General features: G+C 48.9%; 1 non-coding gene across 1 annotated transcript; it reads left to right on the forward strand.

The window, feature by feature from the left end:
* Positions 1-10633: 10633 nt before the first annotated feature.
* TRNAA-GGC (transfer RNA alanine (anticodon GGC)) lies at positions 10634-10702 on the forward strand. Its single transcript has one exon. It is a non-coding gene; the product is annotated as a tRNA-Ala (tRNA).
* Positions 10703-16624: the final 5922 nt, after the last annotated feature.

The raw sequence follows: 16624 nt of genomic DNA on the forward strand, positions 1-16624 counted from the left end.
AACTGCTCAGTCAGAACAGCACTGTCAGGACTGTGAAGAGGCCAAGGTCACCCCAACTGGCTGCCGGTAGAGGAGCAGGGAATCAAACCGGGCTTGCATATGGCAGCGTTAATGAAGTCGTACAGAAGACTGCTCCATCCGCAGGCCCACCATTCCTCCCCCTCCTTGTTCAAATCCACTAGGGGGCAGCACTGCTCCATGCAACTCACACCATGGCTAAGACCACCCTGCACCCAATGAATGAAATGCCTTCTAGGCAGATGAAAGCTCAGGAAATGTGGCAATCCGGGGTCGGCCCTGGGGCTGCATCATGGGGAGGCAATCGCTCCTTCCATGGCGCTTGTCCGAGGGAAGTCCTACTCCAGAAGCCCTACAGAAATGTGGGACCCTTTTATTGAACAATGTCCTCCTTTTCTGGAACCCAACCTAGCCTGGTCTCATCAGACCTCAGAATCTAAACAGAGGTCAGCCCTGGATCGTATGTGGATGGGAGACCACTGAGGAAGTCTCAGGCAACTACACAGAGACAGGAAATGAGCATCCGGGGAATGGTAGAGGACAGGAAGGCCTGGAGGATCATTGTCCATGGGGTCGCGATGGGTCGGACACGACTTCGCAACTAACAACAACAACCAGCCTTGAAAATCCTAGAACAGTGGTTCTCAGCCTGGGAGACAGGACCGCTTTGGGGGTCGAACAACCCTTTCACAGGGGTCACAGCAGGGCAAGCAGCTTGGCCAGGGGGGGGGGGAGACTCCATCCACATAACAGCCTTGCGGGGTAGATCAAAATAGAGCATTTGTCTGTCTGGAGCAGCAGAAAAGAGTGAGATCGGCATGGTGGGACAAGATGCAGAACTGGACTGAGAAACCCTGGGGAAAAAAACCAATTTATATACAATCATGAACAATGGATCTTCACGCCATGGGTCAGTTTTGGTTTAATTTCTGTGAAAGAACACTTGCATAATTTTACGGTTGGGGGTCACCACAACATGAGGAACTGGATTAAAGGGTCGCAGCATTAGGAGGGTTGAGAACCACTGTCCTAGAGGGTGTCCATAAGTCAATTTTGACTTTAGAAGCTGTTTTTTTTTTTTTTAAATACCCTGCATTTCACTAGCTCAGGCTTTCTCAACCAGGGTTTCATGGAAGCCAGGGGATTCTTGAAGGCCTTGGGAGGAATTTTTTATATATTTGTTAAAACATTTATTGGGTGAAATGAACAGATGTGGTCATGTCGAACTGCCCCCTCCCCACGTGGCCAGTGATGGGCCTGGAGGGGGTGGGAAGGGGAGGGACTCCAGGTTAGCTCGGCTTCCTGATAATATTCTGCACAATCGCGCTAATTCTGGGGTTTCTTAAAGCCTGCGGAATGTTTCAAGGCTTTCTCGATGGTAATCCGAGAAAAGCTGGCCAAGAGGGTGTCCGTAAATTGGCCTTGATTTGAGAAGAGAAAGTTTTTAATACCCTGCTTTTCTCTGCCTGAAGGAACCTTTAAGTGACTTACGAACACCTTTCCCACAACGCCCTATGAGGGAGCTGGCATTGAGAGAGCTCTGAGAGAACTGCTCTGGGAGAACAGCCCTAAGAGAACTGTGTCATGAAGATTTTATTGTTTATAGCCATAGGCCGTCACAACACACGTACGATCCATACCATTAAAATCAATATCTGATCAAACAATAACACTGTATAGCAACGTTTTGGAAATAAAAGCAGATACCGTAAATACCAAGCACTAAAAAGTTAAAAATATTAAGCGTCTGATTACGCAAGTTTGGCTCAACATTCCCTTACAACCGAGGCAAACAACGACACACTATAACCAATCAAAGGATTTGTATCTGATAACAGAAAGACTGATTTATCTGGGTCAATGTAAACATTTCCTCCCAATCAAAACTGAGCGAGCTCTGAAAGAACTGTGACTAGCCCCAGGTCACCCAGCTGTGTGCTTGTGGAGGAGGATCGGGGAATCAAACCCCGTGTTCCAGATTAGAGTCCACTGCTCTGGAACCCCTACACCAGGGGTAGTCAAACTGCGGCCCTCCAGATGTCCATGAACTACAATTCCCAGAAGCCCCTGCCAGCATTCGCTGGCAGGGGCTTCTGGGAATTGTAGTCCATGGACATCTGGAGGGCCGCAGTTTGACTACCCCTGCCCTACACCAAACAATGTCTCTTTCCTGGTGGCATTTCCTACCACCATCTTATTGTCAAAGAATTTTTGGATTCATTGCTCCAAATGTTTCCTGCTTGGTTTCATACCCATGTTGGTATTCCTTTGGTGCCAGAGTCGAATAGTGTAAAACCTTTGGACCTATCAAAACCTATCAATGAGGCCTTTAAAAGACTCTATTAATCTCAATCTATCCAACCCATTCAGGGTTTTCAAGGATCTAGTTTATAAAAGGCGATTCCACAAGCATTGGAAGAATCAGACGGCAACCCGGTGTTACTCCCATCCAAGGATGCTCATTTGGAGGGGTTTAAGGGTAAATGTAAAGGTATCCCCTGTGCAAAGCACCGGGTCATGTCTGATCCTTGGGGTGACGCCTTCTAGCGTTTTCATGGCAGACTCATTATGGGGTGGTTTGCCAGTGCCTTCCCCAGTCATTACCGTTTACCCCCCAGCAAGCTGGGTCCTCATTTTACCGACCTCGGAAGGATGGAAGGCTGAGTCAACCTTGAGCCGGCTGCTGGGACTGAACTCCCAACCTCATGGGCAGACAGCTTCAGATAGCATGTCGCTGCCTTACCACTCTGTGCCACAAGAGGCTCTTTTGAGGGGTTTAGACGGGAATAATTCAGCCAAGGGGTTTAGACGGGAATAATTCAGCCGAGGATTGTGTGGTTAGTGTCTCTTTCCCAAATGGCCACAAGATGCCAGCATTTACTTGTCTATCTTTCGTTGGAAGAGAAGAGGGATATTTAACAAGAGGCATCTCTTGCAATCCCAGATCCAGTTTTCGAGAAATATGGCTTGCTTTTCTAAAAGTATTTTTCATTCCACTGACTTTTCTCTGTGATTTCACTGCCGGCAATTTATGAAGTCCCTGGAAACATGGTGTTGGAGGAGAATTTTGCAGATATCGTGGACTAACAAACGTGACAAATGAATGGGTTATAGATCAAGCCAGAACTCTCCCTAAGACTCATGAAATCATAGAATAACAGAGTTGGAAGGGACCTCCAGGGTCATCTAGTCCAACCCCCTGCATCATGCAGGAAACTCACAACGACCCCTGATCAAAATGACTGTCATACTTTGGTCCCGTTATGAAAAGACAAGAGAGGTCAGAAAAGACAGAACAGAGTCCAGGAGTCCAAGATCAACAAAGTTTAAAAGTGGGTATAAGCTTTTGTGTGCATGCATGCTTCCTCAGATACAAAAAGCAGGCTTCCTCGGGAGGTGGGGCGTTCTCCTTCTTTGGATGTTTTTAAGCAGAGGCTAGATAGCCATCTGACAGAAATGCTGATTAGGCAGATTGGGAGTGGGTGGGCAGAAGGGGCTGTGTTGGTGGTTGGCTCTTGTGGCCCTTTCTTGCATGCCCAGGGAAATACCAATTGCCTCTTTGGGGTCAGGAGCCAAATTTCCTCCAGTCCAGACTGGTCAGGGATTCTGGTTTTGGGGGAGGGGCATCATCTGGACATGGATGGGCAAGTAGTTGTGAATTTCTGGCATTCTGCAGGGGGTTGGTCTAGATCAGGGGTAGTCAACCAGTGGTCCTCCAGATGTCCATGGACTACAATTCCCATGAGCATTTGCTGGCAGGAGCTCATGGGAATTTTAGTCCATGAACATCTGGAGGACCACAGGTTGACTACTCTTGGTCTAGATGACGCTGGAGACCCCTTCCAACTCTACGATTAGAATCAAATTATATATAGGGAGAGAGTGGGTGGGGAGTTTAATTACCAGGAAGGGCTAGTTGCAGAAGAAATGGGATGATTATAATTGAGTTTTGAATAAGGCAAATAAGATCTGTAAAGGAGGTAAAAGACAATCGTCCTAGGAAAAGTTGAAGGCTAAAGGGAATGTGGAAGACCCCTCCTGAGATGGACTGATTCAATACATTGATTCATGCTCTGGTAACTTTGAGACTGGACTACTGTAATGTGATGTACATGGGGCTACCCTTGAAGACTGTCTGGAAGCTGGAAGCTTGACTGCTGATGCAAATCTTTGGTTGGATGCTCATCAGGCTGGCCTTGAAATATCTACCATGGCACGACAAAGTCCAATTTTTGGTGGCGATGTTAATGCATGAAGCCCTAAATGGTTCGGACCCCCAGTTATATGAAGGAGCACCTTCCCCCATACAGACTTTCCAGACCACTGAGATCTCAAGGAGAGAGCCTTCTTGAAGTTTCACCTATCTCAGAGGCGTAAGGGGTGGTGACATGCGGGAGGGCCTTTTCTGTGGTGGCCCCTAGAGTGTGGAGCAACCTTCACCTGGTGATTCTCCAGTCGCCTACATTGCAAGGTTTCTGGCACATGGTAAAAGCACTCTTCTTTACTGAGTCCTCGGATACCTAGTTTCCTCTGTGTGCTGTCCTGCCAGGGTGTGAAGAAAAAGAAGAAGAGGAAAAGGACGAGGAAGACTTATAGCCCGCTTTTTACTAGCCAAAGAAGAAGAGTTGGTTTCACTACCCAACAGAGTCTCAGAAAGGCTCACAATTACTTTCCCTTATGCTCCCTACAACGGACACCCTGTGGAGTAGGTAGGGCTGAGAGCTCTGAGTAGTGTGACTGGCCCAAGGTCACCCAGCTGGCTAAATGTGGAAGAGGAGTGGGGAATCATGCCTCCTGACCCCAAAGTGGTATTCAGCATTTCCCTGGGCATGTAAGAAAGGGCCACAAGAGCCAGGTACCGACATGACCCCTGCTGCCCACCCACTCACCACCTGCCTAAGTTCAGTTGCTGGCACGTCTTACAGACAACTGAAGAGGAGTCATTGAAATGGCATGGGCGTGGAAGGTCATCAGTTCCAGCATGAATCAAAGCACAGATACAGCCTTCTAAGTCTGTGGGTGTCAAAGAGCAAAGAGAGGTGTCATTTCACTTCGGGTAACACCGAACCGTTGAGCTGCCTGCAATTGGTACAACGTTTATGGAGAAAGGATCTCATCTGCCATTCAAGTTGCCAGAGTGTCCTTGGCAATTTGTGGTCGCTTCAGAGAGGGGGGGCAGGGGATGGGGTGTCATGTGTGCTGCAGGATCACTTCCAGGAAAAACCCAGAAGTGACCTAGGGTAGTTCTAGGAGCCATCATAAACTCTATGGTCAAAGATGGCAATTTAAAAAATATCAATTGGCTCATCACCAGAGACATAAAATTGGCCTTGACCAGAGTTAGGGGGTTTTCTGGCCTGGTGAAATTCTCTTCCTATTGAGATCAGGTCTTATTCTGCATTTACTTTGTTTTTTTCCGGTGTGGATCCTGCTGAATCCAGATCAATTTCAACTTGGTCTTCATCTCCCCCCCCCCATTGAAACAGAAAAGTGTTCTGCATGAGGTTAGGGAGGCTCAGAAGGGGAAGGGAGAGCCAAGCCCAGACGGAGCCTCTTTCTTTCTTTTCTTTTCTTTAAGGGGGGGGGGGAGGATTGAAGACAACAAAGGAGGGAGAAAAAAAAACTATGAGGCAAACCTCTATCCACAGAAGTTATTGCTTCTGCAGCTTCCCTTTTAAGAAAAGCTTACAGCCTGGGCAGCCTTGGCCGCCTTGGCCAATCAGGGTTTCTCTACCATGGGAGTCAGCCCTGACCAATCAGGGCTTCTCTATCATGGCAAACATGCTTTCTCAATCCAATTCTTAAAATATTGAGGATTATTTGCACTCCTAAATATAGCAGATAAAAGGTAGGGTCACTTCAGATCAATCATGTTTGTTGATCGGACAAAATCAAACTGGAAAATCAAAATGCATTCTGTGTAGATGGCAGGGCAGATCGGACAAAATCAAACTGGAAAATCAAAATGCATTCTGTGTAGATGGCAGGGCAGAGACTGAATTGACCTGGGATTGGAATAAAAGCTCTGTGTAGCTTACATCCAGGGCTCTCTGGGAACTTCAACAGTTCCGGAGGGCCTGTAAGATGGAGCTGTTCCACCAGGCCAATGATTGAGGCCAGGAAATAATATCAAGAAGATGCCGGCCATCCTGGATGTAATATGTCATCACGGTCCACAGTGTAAAACAGGTCTTCCGGGGAACAAGGATGAAAGATAGGTGGGAGGGCCCGTGTGATGTACTAGCCTCCGCCATATGCCTGGTGAAAAAAGTTCCATCTTTGCCCTTGTCTTCTTTTTTTGTCCCAAAAGCACAACACACACACGTACCCACAGACAAATCCCACATTTCTTTCCAGACAAACACATTGCACCAGCTCCGCTAGCCCATTTGTCCAAAGCGGCTCTGCTTTATCAGCTGAGAGTAAAAAAGGATGGATGTGCCAGCCACACAGAGCGAATGAGAACTTTGGTCTCCTTCCAATTTGCTCAGTGTTGATGCATCTCTTATGCCGAGAGCGGCCAATGTGGCGTGCGCTGCCATTCGGGGTACGAATTGTGCGCATTAAGGCTTTGTTGTTGTTGGAGGGGGGGGGGGGTTAAGTAGCAAGTGAGTTTACACTGCAGCCACCTGGCGGCCTTTGCCTACCCTCCATTATGGAGGTTCTGTGGGAGTGTCCCCCCCATTTCCGAAACATTTCGAGCCTTTTTCGAGATAGGAAATACGCCCGAAAGTACTCATTGGATCGTTTTGCCTACATCAAAGTGAGTTTGGTGGGATTAAAGAAGCTGGCTTTAATCAAATTTATCATCATCATCATCATCATCATCATCATCATCATCATTATTATTATTATTATTATTATTATTATTATTATTAACAACAACAACAACAATAATAGTAATAATAATAATACGCCGGCTTACGATGATTCACGATATTGACATGACGTAAAAATGTTCAATCAACATGCTAAAAACATCATAATATCATAAAAATAACACCTCCTAAAACATAGACTTAAAATGTCGGTAACAATAAATAAACTCCTCCCCGAACACCAGAGCCGTTGGTGTTGATGTGGTGCACAAAAGACTGGAGATGTATTTTGTTTTTCATGTTTACTGTTGTATACCACTCCGGGACCAATTTTGGACAGGGGAGGCTTGGAAATCTCAAAATAAATCACTACAAATAAATAAATTAATTGTACTTGACCTTGTCCCTGTCCTTTGGCTTCTTGAGTTTTGGAACTGAAAAGAGAACAAGTGTGACTTTCTCACCTCGTTCTTCTGCCTGTCCTAGGGGTAAGCTGCACGGAGCTTTTATTCCAATCCCAGGTCGATTCAGTCCCTGCCGTGTACACTGAATGTGATTTCCATTTTGATTATTTTTTTTATTTCCATTGGCAATACTTGAAATAAGAAATTAAACTTTCGGTAAGAGGTTAATCTTAACGGTGGCCATTCAAGGTGACCAGGAAAAGTTCACTTTGGACCGCCTTTGGAAATCGTCTTGGGCAAATACAGTCTTGGGCTGCATCGCCATTTGGGAAAGCGTCTTATGACTTGTAGGCTACTTTGAGCTATCAAGAAAATGGTGATGCACACAAGTAGGAACTGACCAGAACCTGGAATTCTTGCTTCTGTTACACAAAGATGAAGGTCCTGGACCGAACCATCCCATGCTGACTTCGCTCCCTCTTCCCTAAAAAAGAGATCCATTCTGGTTTGAGAGGCAGCATGGTGTGGCAGTTAGAACAGAGGTAGTCAACCTGTGGTCCTCCAGATGTCCATGGACTACAATTCCCACGAGCCCCTGCCAGCATTTGCTGGCAGGGGCTCGTGGGAATTGTAGTCCATGGACATCTGGAGGACCACAGGTTGACTACCCCTGCCCTATGTGACAACGCATGCCTTTGTCCCAAAGTCTATCCAAGCCACCGAGCACCACATAGCAATGACCCAATGATGCTCAAAGTCAGCGTAGCCCAGCAAAGTCACATGGCTCCAATCATAAAGCATTTTTTTCCCCGTGCACACAAGTGAGTGATATGGAACATACGCATCAGATTAGCTGGGTCGCCTCGTCATCGTGGCTGTATATAATTACCTCATTTTCCTTTCCCCTCCCGAAAGCCAAGAGCAATTAAGCCAATAATGGGGAGAGGTTAATTATTTGAGGAATTTGAAGGCTTTGTTCCGACATATTTTCTGAATTGACCCAAAAAGTGCCATTTGGGAGTGGTTTGCACATTACAGAGTACGCAGGTTGGGCCTGGGAACTCCATCCTATGTAATGCAAAGGCATGAGGAAAAAGTTCTTTTCCGTTTGTGACAGAAGAACAGGAGAAGATGAGCAAGTCCTTGGCTTTTGTGGCTGTTTCTGGTTTGGGGAGATTTTACGTACCCTGCTTTTCTCTCCCAGAAGAAGTCTCAAAGCGGCTTACAAACACCTTCCCTTCCTTTCCCCACGACAGACCCCCTTTGAGGTAGGAGGGGCTGAAAGAACTGGGACAGGCCCAAAGTCACCCAGCAGGCCTCACGTGTCTTAAAGCGACTTACAGCCACCTTCCCTTCCTCTCCCAACAACCAACACCCTGTGAGGTAGGTGATGGCTGAGAGAGCTCTGAGAGAACTGTGCATGGCCCAAGGTCACCGAGTGGCTACATGTGGAAGAGGAGTGGGGAATCAAACCTGGAGCTGTCTACCCTATCCCATCCCAACCTGAATTAGGAATTCTATGTATGGAATATGAGAGGAACCATACTAACATAAGAATAGCCCTGACATATCAGATCAATAGTTATCATAGAATCATAGAATCATAGAATCATAGAGTTGGAAGGGGCCATACAGGCCATCTAGTCCAACCCCCTGCTCAATGCAGGATTAGCCCTAAGCATCCTAAAGCATCCAAGAAAAGTGTGTATCCAACCTTTGCTTGAAGACTTCCAGTGAGGGGGCGCTCACCACCTCCTTAGGCAGCCTATTCCACTGCTGAACTACTCTGACTGTGAAAAACTTTTTCCTGATATCTAGCCTATATCGTTGTACTTGAAGTTTAAACCCATTACTGCGTGTCCTTTCCTCTGCAGCCAGCAGAAACAGCATCCTGCCCTCCTCCAAGTGACAACCTTTCAAATACTTAAAGAGGGCTATCATGTCCCCTCTCAACCTCCTTTTCTCCAGGCTGAACATTCCCAAGTCCCTCAACCTATCTTCATAGGGCTTGGTCCCTTGGCCCCAGATCATCTTCGTCGCTCTCCTCTGTACCCTTTCAATTTTATCGATGTCCTTCTTGAAGTGAGGCCTCCAGAACTGCACACAGTACTCCAGGTGTGGTCTGACCAGTGCCGTATACAATGGGACTATGACATCTTGTGATTTTGATGTGATGCCTCTGTTGATACAGCCCAAAATGGCATTTGCCTTTTTTACTGCTGCATCACACTGCCTGCTCATGTTTAGTTTACAATCCACAAGTACCCCAAGGTCTCGTTCACACACAGTGCTACCTAGAAGCGTATCCCCCATCCAGTAGGCATGCTTTTCATTTTTCTGACCCAGATGCAGAACTTTACACTTATCTTTATTAAATTGCATCTTGTTCTCATTTGCCCATTTTTCCATTGTGTTCAGATCTCGTTGAACTCTGTCTCTATCTTCCGGAGTATTTGCCAGTCCTCCCAATTTGGTGTCATCTGCAAACTTGATGAGTAGTCCCTCCACCCCCTCATCTAGATCATTAATAAATATGTTAAAAAGTACCGGGCCGAGCACCGAGCCCTGAGGTACCCCGCTACTCACCTCTCTCCAGTCTGATGAAACACCATTGACAACAACTCTTTGAGTGCGGTTCTCTAACCAATTCCCTATCCACCTAACTATCTGAAAATCCAGATTGCAGTCCTTCAACTTATCCATCAGAACATCATGGGGAACCTTGTCAAAAGCTTTACTAAAATCCAAGTAAACGACATCAACCGAATTTCCTCGATCCAGCAAACCTGTTACTTGGTCAAAAAAGGAAACTAGGTTGGTCTGGCAGGACCTGTTGGAGACAAATCCATGCTGACTTCCTTGGATCACCAAATTATCCACCAGATGTTTGCAGAACTAGTTCATCTAGTCTAGGAAGAAGGCAAAGTTCTCTTAGACATTTGGTCTCCTTGAGTATATGACAGCTATGGGTGAGAGTTCCAATCAAGGGAAGCAGCTGTGGCTCAGTGGCAGAATCTCTGCTTGGCATGCAGAAGGTCCCAGGTTCAATCCCCGACATCTCCATTGAAAAGGACCAGGCAGAAGGTGAAGTGAAAGACCTTGGCCTGAGACCCTGAAGAATCATGGGAAGGGGCTGCGGCTCTGTGGTAGAGCATCTACTTGGTATGCAGAAGGACCCAGGTTCAAGCCCTGCCATCTCCAGTTGAAAGGTCCAGGTAGCAGGTAATGGGGAAAAACCTCCGCCTGAGACACTGGTGACCCGTGGGAAGAGGCTGTAGCTCAGTGGTATGCAGAAGGCCCCAGGTTCAATCTTCAGCATCTCCAGTTAAAAGGACCAGGCAGTAGGTAATGGGAAAGACCTCAGCCTGAGACCCTGGAGAGGCATGGGAAGGCGCTGTGGCTCAGTGGTAGAGTATCTGCTTGGCATGCAGAAGGCCCCAGGTTCAATCCCTGGCGTCACCAAGTAAAAGGACAAAGCATTAGGTTATGTAAAAGACCTAGGTGTAAACTGCACGGAGCTTTTATTCCAACCCCAGATCGATGGATTTGGGGCGATTTTAATTTTCCTTCTGCAGCAAGAAGGATTGATCCAGAATGACCCTACCTTTAGTGTGCAATATCTTGGAGTGCTGAAAATCCTGAATAAAGAAAGCTCCAACCTCTGATAGGCCACACCTGGTCATGTGACATGCTTGCCTTAAAAGAGAAGCCCCTAATTTCTCTCACCTTCTGTCGGTCCTGGATTTTTCCTCCCTCCTCTGCCTTTTTCTATCCTCTCCACCCCCCCCCCCCAAGAAAAGAAAGAGGCTCCCTGCCTGGCTCCTCTCCCCCCCCCTTCAAGAAAAGAAAGAAAGAGGCTTGCCCCCCCCCCTTCTGAGCCTCCCGATCCCCTTCTAACCTCCGTCCCATCCCCAGGAATGTGAGGGTGGAGGCTAGGGTAAAGGGTCCAACATTGGTCTTGTGCAACGCAAGGTCGATTAAGAACAAGGCCTCGACTCTGCAACACTTCATCGCGGAGTCGAAGGCGGACCTTGCTTGCGTGACCGAGACCTGGGTGAGGGAAGGCGAATCAGCGGCCCTGAAAGAACTAGCCCCACCAGGATACTCGGTCCTTCACCAATCTCGGACCCACAAGAGGGGAGGGGGGGTGGCAATTGTGGTCCGGGAGGTCCTCACCTGCAGGGCTCTCCCAGCGCCGGAAATCAGTGGAGTGGAGTGTGTCGGTATTGGATGGGACTCGGTCGAGAGTGTGGCTATCTGGTTGGTATACCGTCCGCCCAACGCGCCGCCAGATGTCCTGCCCCGCCTGCTGGAGGCGGCGGCCGCCTGGGCGTTGCAGTACCCCAGGCTTCTGATCCTGGGCGACTTCAACGTCCATGCGGACGCGCCCCCTTCAGTCCATGGTGGAGACCTGGTGTCATCCATGGCGACACTAGGGCTTTCGCAATTTGTTGCCGGGCCCACCCATCACGCCGGCCACACACTCGACTTGATTTTCGGCGCTGGGATAGAGGTGGATCTGGATACAGCTTTAGCTGTGCCATGGTCAGACCACTATGCCCTGCGGGCCCGGCTCAGGATACCACCCCCCCCAGTTGGGCGGCGGGCGCATTCTAGCCCGCCCGCGGAGACTTATGGATCCAACTGGATTCCGGAATGCTCTGCGGGACCCGATGCCTCCTGGCGACTCACTAGCGGCTTTGGTGGCGGACTGGCAGTCCCGCCTGACAGCTGCTATAGATGAGATCGCCCCTAAACGTCCTCTCTGCCCTCGACTCAAACGGGCTCCCTGGTACACCGGGGAGCTACGGGAGAAGAAAAGGGAAGTGAGACGACTGGAGCGAGTGTGGCGGAAGACTCGCGACGAAGCTACGAGAACATCTTATCGCACGCTTATGAGGGCGTATGAGATGGCGGTGAAAGTGGCAAAACGTGAATTTTTTGCCACGGAAATCGCGTCCGCAAGCTCTCGCCCGGCCCAATTATTTAGGGTAGTTAGATCCCTTACCGCCCTTGAGGGGCGCCAAAATAATAGCAAATTGGAACTCGGCCGTGAGGCATTTGCGAGCTATTTTGCGGACAAAATCTCGTCTCTCCGCCACGATCTTCCCGCCACAGTTAATACAGTAAATGAACTGGAGGCCTGTTGGCCGCCTTTGGAGGTGACGTTTGATGGCTTCAGACGGCTCTCTTTATCCGAAGTGGACAAGTTGCTAGGCTCAGTTAGGGCGACCACTTGCCCCCTTGACCCCTGCCCATCATGGCTCCTCAAAGGAGGTGGCCAGAAGATAGGAGGCCAGCTCAGGGACATTATCAACCTCTCCCTGGAGTCCGGGGAGTTCCCTGAGCAGCTGAAGGGGGCAGTGGTTCACCCTCTCCTGAAGAAATCTACGCTGGATCCGCGGGACCCTGCCAGCTATCGCCCAGTGTCGCACTTGGCGTTCCTGGGCAAGATGGTTGAAAGGGCCGCGGGAGACCAGCTCCTGGCATTCTTGGAAGAAACTTCGGCATTCGATCCATATCAGTCTGGCTTTCGACCTGGCCACGGGGTGGAGACGGTGCTGGTCGCCCTGTTGGATGACCTCCGTCGCCAGCTGGATAAGGGCGGGTCGGCAGTGCTGGTTCTTCTGGACCTGTCGGCCGCTTTTGACATCGTGGACCACGAGCTATTGGTCCACCGCCTTGCCGGCACGGGGATACGGGGCACAGCGTTACGCTGGATATGCTCCTTTCTCCAGGACCGGACCCAGAGGGTTGCAGTGGGAGATGAGTTCTCGCGTTCCTATAGACTCCCTTGTGGGGTCCCTCAGGGTGCGGTCCTCTCCCCCACATTATTCAACATCTTTATGCGCCCTCTGGCCCAGCTGGTACGGAGTTTTGGACTGGGTTGCCACCAGTACGCTGATGACACCCAGCTCTATCTCCTCATGGACGGCCGCCCGGACTCCCCCCCGGAACCATTCGCCAGATGTTTGGAAGCAGTGACAGAATGGTTCGAGCAGAGTCGCCTGAAACTCAACCCCTCCAAGACGGAGGTCCTGTGGCTGGGACGTAGGGGGCAGGACCAGGAAGCGCGCTTACCCACCCTGGCAGGGACGCAACTCACCATCACGTCCCAGGCCAGGAACTTGGGTGTGGCCATTGATGCCTCCCTGACTTTGGAGGCGCAGGTCAAAAAAGTAGCGGGCCAGGCGTTTTTCCACCTTCGCCAGGCCCGACTATTAGCGCCCTATCTGTCCCCCGAACACTTAGCCACAGTGATCCATGCAACGGTCACCTCCAGAATAGATTTCTGTAACTCGCTCTACGCGGGCCTTCCCTTGTCCTTGATCCGGAAACTTCAGCTAGTGCAAAACGCAGCTGCTAGGGTCCTCACTGGCACATCTTGGAGGGCCCACATCCAGCCAGTGCTGAGGCAGCTGCACTGGTTGCCAATTGCTGCCCGGATCCGGTTCAAGGTTCTGGTTCTAACCTTCAAGGCTTTACGCGAGTTGGGACCCACATACCTGAGGGACCGCCTATCGCCCTATGCCCCTCGCAGGGCCTTGCGCTCTGCGGGTGAAAACCTGTTGGTCGTTCCCGTCCGTAGGGAAGCACGCCTGGCCTCGACCAGGGCCAGGGCCTTTTCGGTCCTGGCCCCGACCTGGTGGAATGAGCTCCCGGGAGAGCTGCGGGCCCTGCGGGATCTTTCAACATTCCGCAGGGCCTGCAAGACGGAGCTCTTTCGCCAGGTTTATGGTTGAGGCTGGGGCTGATAATAGATCTATGCCTCCCCCGGGGACTCGGGTTCTGGACCCGAAGCAAAACATCATCAGGACCTCCTCTCCACCCGCTAGTAGTGGGAGGGAGGGGGGGGAGTTGAGCTGCCATTCTTGCCATGCCGGCAATATTGGCAATGTTATTATTGTTTTATGGGGTTTTAATGGGGAATTGCGATATTGTTACCCGCCACGAGCCGCAAGGGAGTGGCGGGCTATAAATCTAATAATAATAATAATAATAATAATAATAATAATAATAATAATAATAATAATAATAATAATAATAATAATAATAATAATAATAATAATAATAATAATAAAAAGAAGACTTTCCTGTTTCAATGGGGAGGAGGGGGGGAAGAGGAAGACCTGAGTTCAAAGCGATCTGAATTCAACAGGATGGACAATGGAATAAAGAAAGTAAGTGCAGACTCTGCCCTATACTCGAGACCTGAGAAAGCTGCTACCAATACAAATGGCCAGTTTTAACCGGATGCACCAAGCTCTGATTCAGGATTATGCAGCTTCACGTATCAATACATTTATACCCCTCCCAGCCTCGGTCCAACAAGCCGTTCGACTTTGTGAACTATTTCACTGAGCGCACGATAGGATCTTTCGCTGTGGGTTTACTCAGGAGAAAAGGAGACGGCCATCTCCTCTTTTGCCACATTTCATTTTCTTAAATTTTATGCTTTGTCGCTCTACTGCCCCGTTTTGATTTGCGTCCCCTCCCCGGTATTGGAGCCCTCCCGAGGTAAGGTCAGAGAGCCGAACGACAACTGTGAAACAATAGTTTGCTATTTTGTTTGTTTGTTTGTTTGTTTGCTGCTTCGTATATATATATATATATAAAAAGGAAGAAACTCCCTTCAGCTAACCAACCAACAAACAAACAGAAATAGGACTGTTCAAGCAACTAATACAGGAAGATGTATCACTCGCCTGAATAATTGTGACAGCCGTAGACCGTATCAGCGGTTGTTTGTTTGCACAATACCCGACTGTATTAAGGAAGCCATCGCAGCTGTCTTGGACTTTGGAGTCCCTCGTTTCATCTCTTGACAATGCAACAGATGTTATGGCTTGATAAGAGGGTCCACTTCATTCACTCCACATCTAAGATTACCTCTGGAGAAGAAGGAGGGGGGGGGAATCAAATGCATTATAACACTCCCAGTCATTTGTAAAAAAAAAAGAAAGAAAAAAGGTGGGGAAGATCACCCATTTATTCCCTTTCTGCAGAATTAAATGCAACTCCTCTGGGAAGCTAGGGGAAGAGCAGGTCCTGGCTTAACACCTTCTTGGCTGGAGCAATTTGGAAGCACATCGATAGATCTAATAGGGAGCATAGAATCATAGCCTGGATCATCTAGTCTAACCCCCTGCACTATGCAAGACACTCACAACCCTCTCGCTCATCCACTGTCACCTGCCACCCCCTTGATCCTTCACAGAATCAGCCTCTGCGTCAGATGGCTATCCAGCCTCTGTTTAAAGATTTCCAAAGATGGAGAACCCAGCACCTCCTGAGGAAGCCCATTAGCTGCAGAGGAAAGGACACGCAGTAATGGGTTTAAACTACAAGTACAACGATATAGGCTAGATATCAGGGGAAAAAAATTCACAGTCAAGAGTAGTTCAGCAGTGGAACAGGCTGCCTAAGGAGGTGGTGAGCTCCCCCTCACTGGAAGTCTTCAAGCAAAGGTTGGATACACATTTTTCTTGGATGCTTTAGGATGCTTAGGGCTAATCCTGCATTGAGTAGGGGATTGGACTAGATGGCCTGTATGGCCCCTTCCAACTCTATGAGTCTATGAAACTGCTCTGACTGTCAGGAACTTCTTCTGGATGTTTAGACGGAATTTCATTTGAAATAATTTCATCCCATTGGTTCTGGACTATCTCTCCGGAGCAAAAGAGAACAACTCTGCTCCATCCTCTACATGGAAGCCTTTTAAATACATGAAGATGCCTATCAGATCCTCTCTTAGCCGTCTCTTCTCCAGGCTAAACAGACTGAATTCCCCCAATCTTTCCTCATACGTCTTGGTCTCCAAACCCCTCACCATCTTCATTGCCCTCCTCTGGACACGCTCCAGTTTGTCTATATCCCTTTCCAACTGTGGTGCCCAAAACTGAACACAGTACTCCAAATGAGGCCAAACCAGAGCAGAGTATGTGTGGGATGTGTGGCCCCCCCATCTGCGGATACCTAAAGCTACAGATTGGGGCCATGTGGGGATGAAATAGGTTTTTCTGCATCCTCAGGATACTCCCCAGATTTGCAGAAAGATCAAAAAATGTTCTACCTGCAGAAGTCGTTGTTGGAGTCCAGAAGTCATGCTGGACCAAGCAATAGCGGAGGGAGTGATGGAGCCATACTGGGACCAGCAGCAATGGAGGTACAAGCCTGGGAGCCCCACTGCACCTGGCATCAGCCTGCAACCTTGGAGCTGCGCAGACCATGTCGCCAGCAGCAGCGCATACTAGGAAGTGTCCTGAACTCACCACCAACAGTGGCACAGACACTGAGTCCAGTACAGCTCTTGTACTTGGCATGAAAGTGGGGGATTTCTCTCCCCCCCCCAAGTATCATGGGCCCACACTTGACATATATAGA

This window comes from Paroedura picta, chromosome 5, assembly GCF_049243985.1.
Source record: "Paroedura picta isolate Pp20150507F chromosome 5, Ppicta_v3.0, whole genome shotgun sequence".
NCBI lineage: Eukaryota > Metazoa > Chordata > Lepidosauria > Squamata > Gekkonidae > Paroedura > Paroedura picta.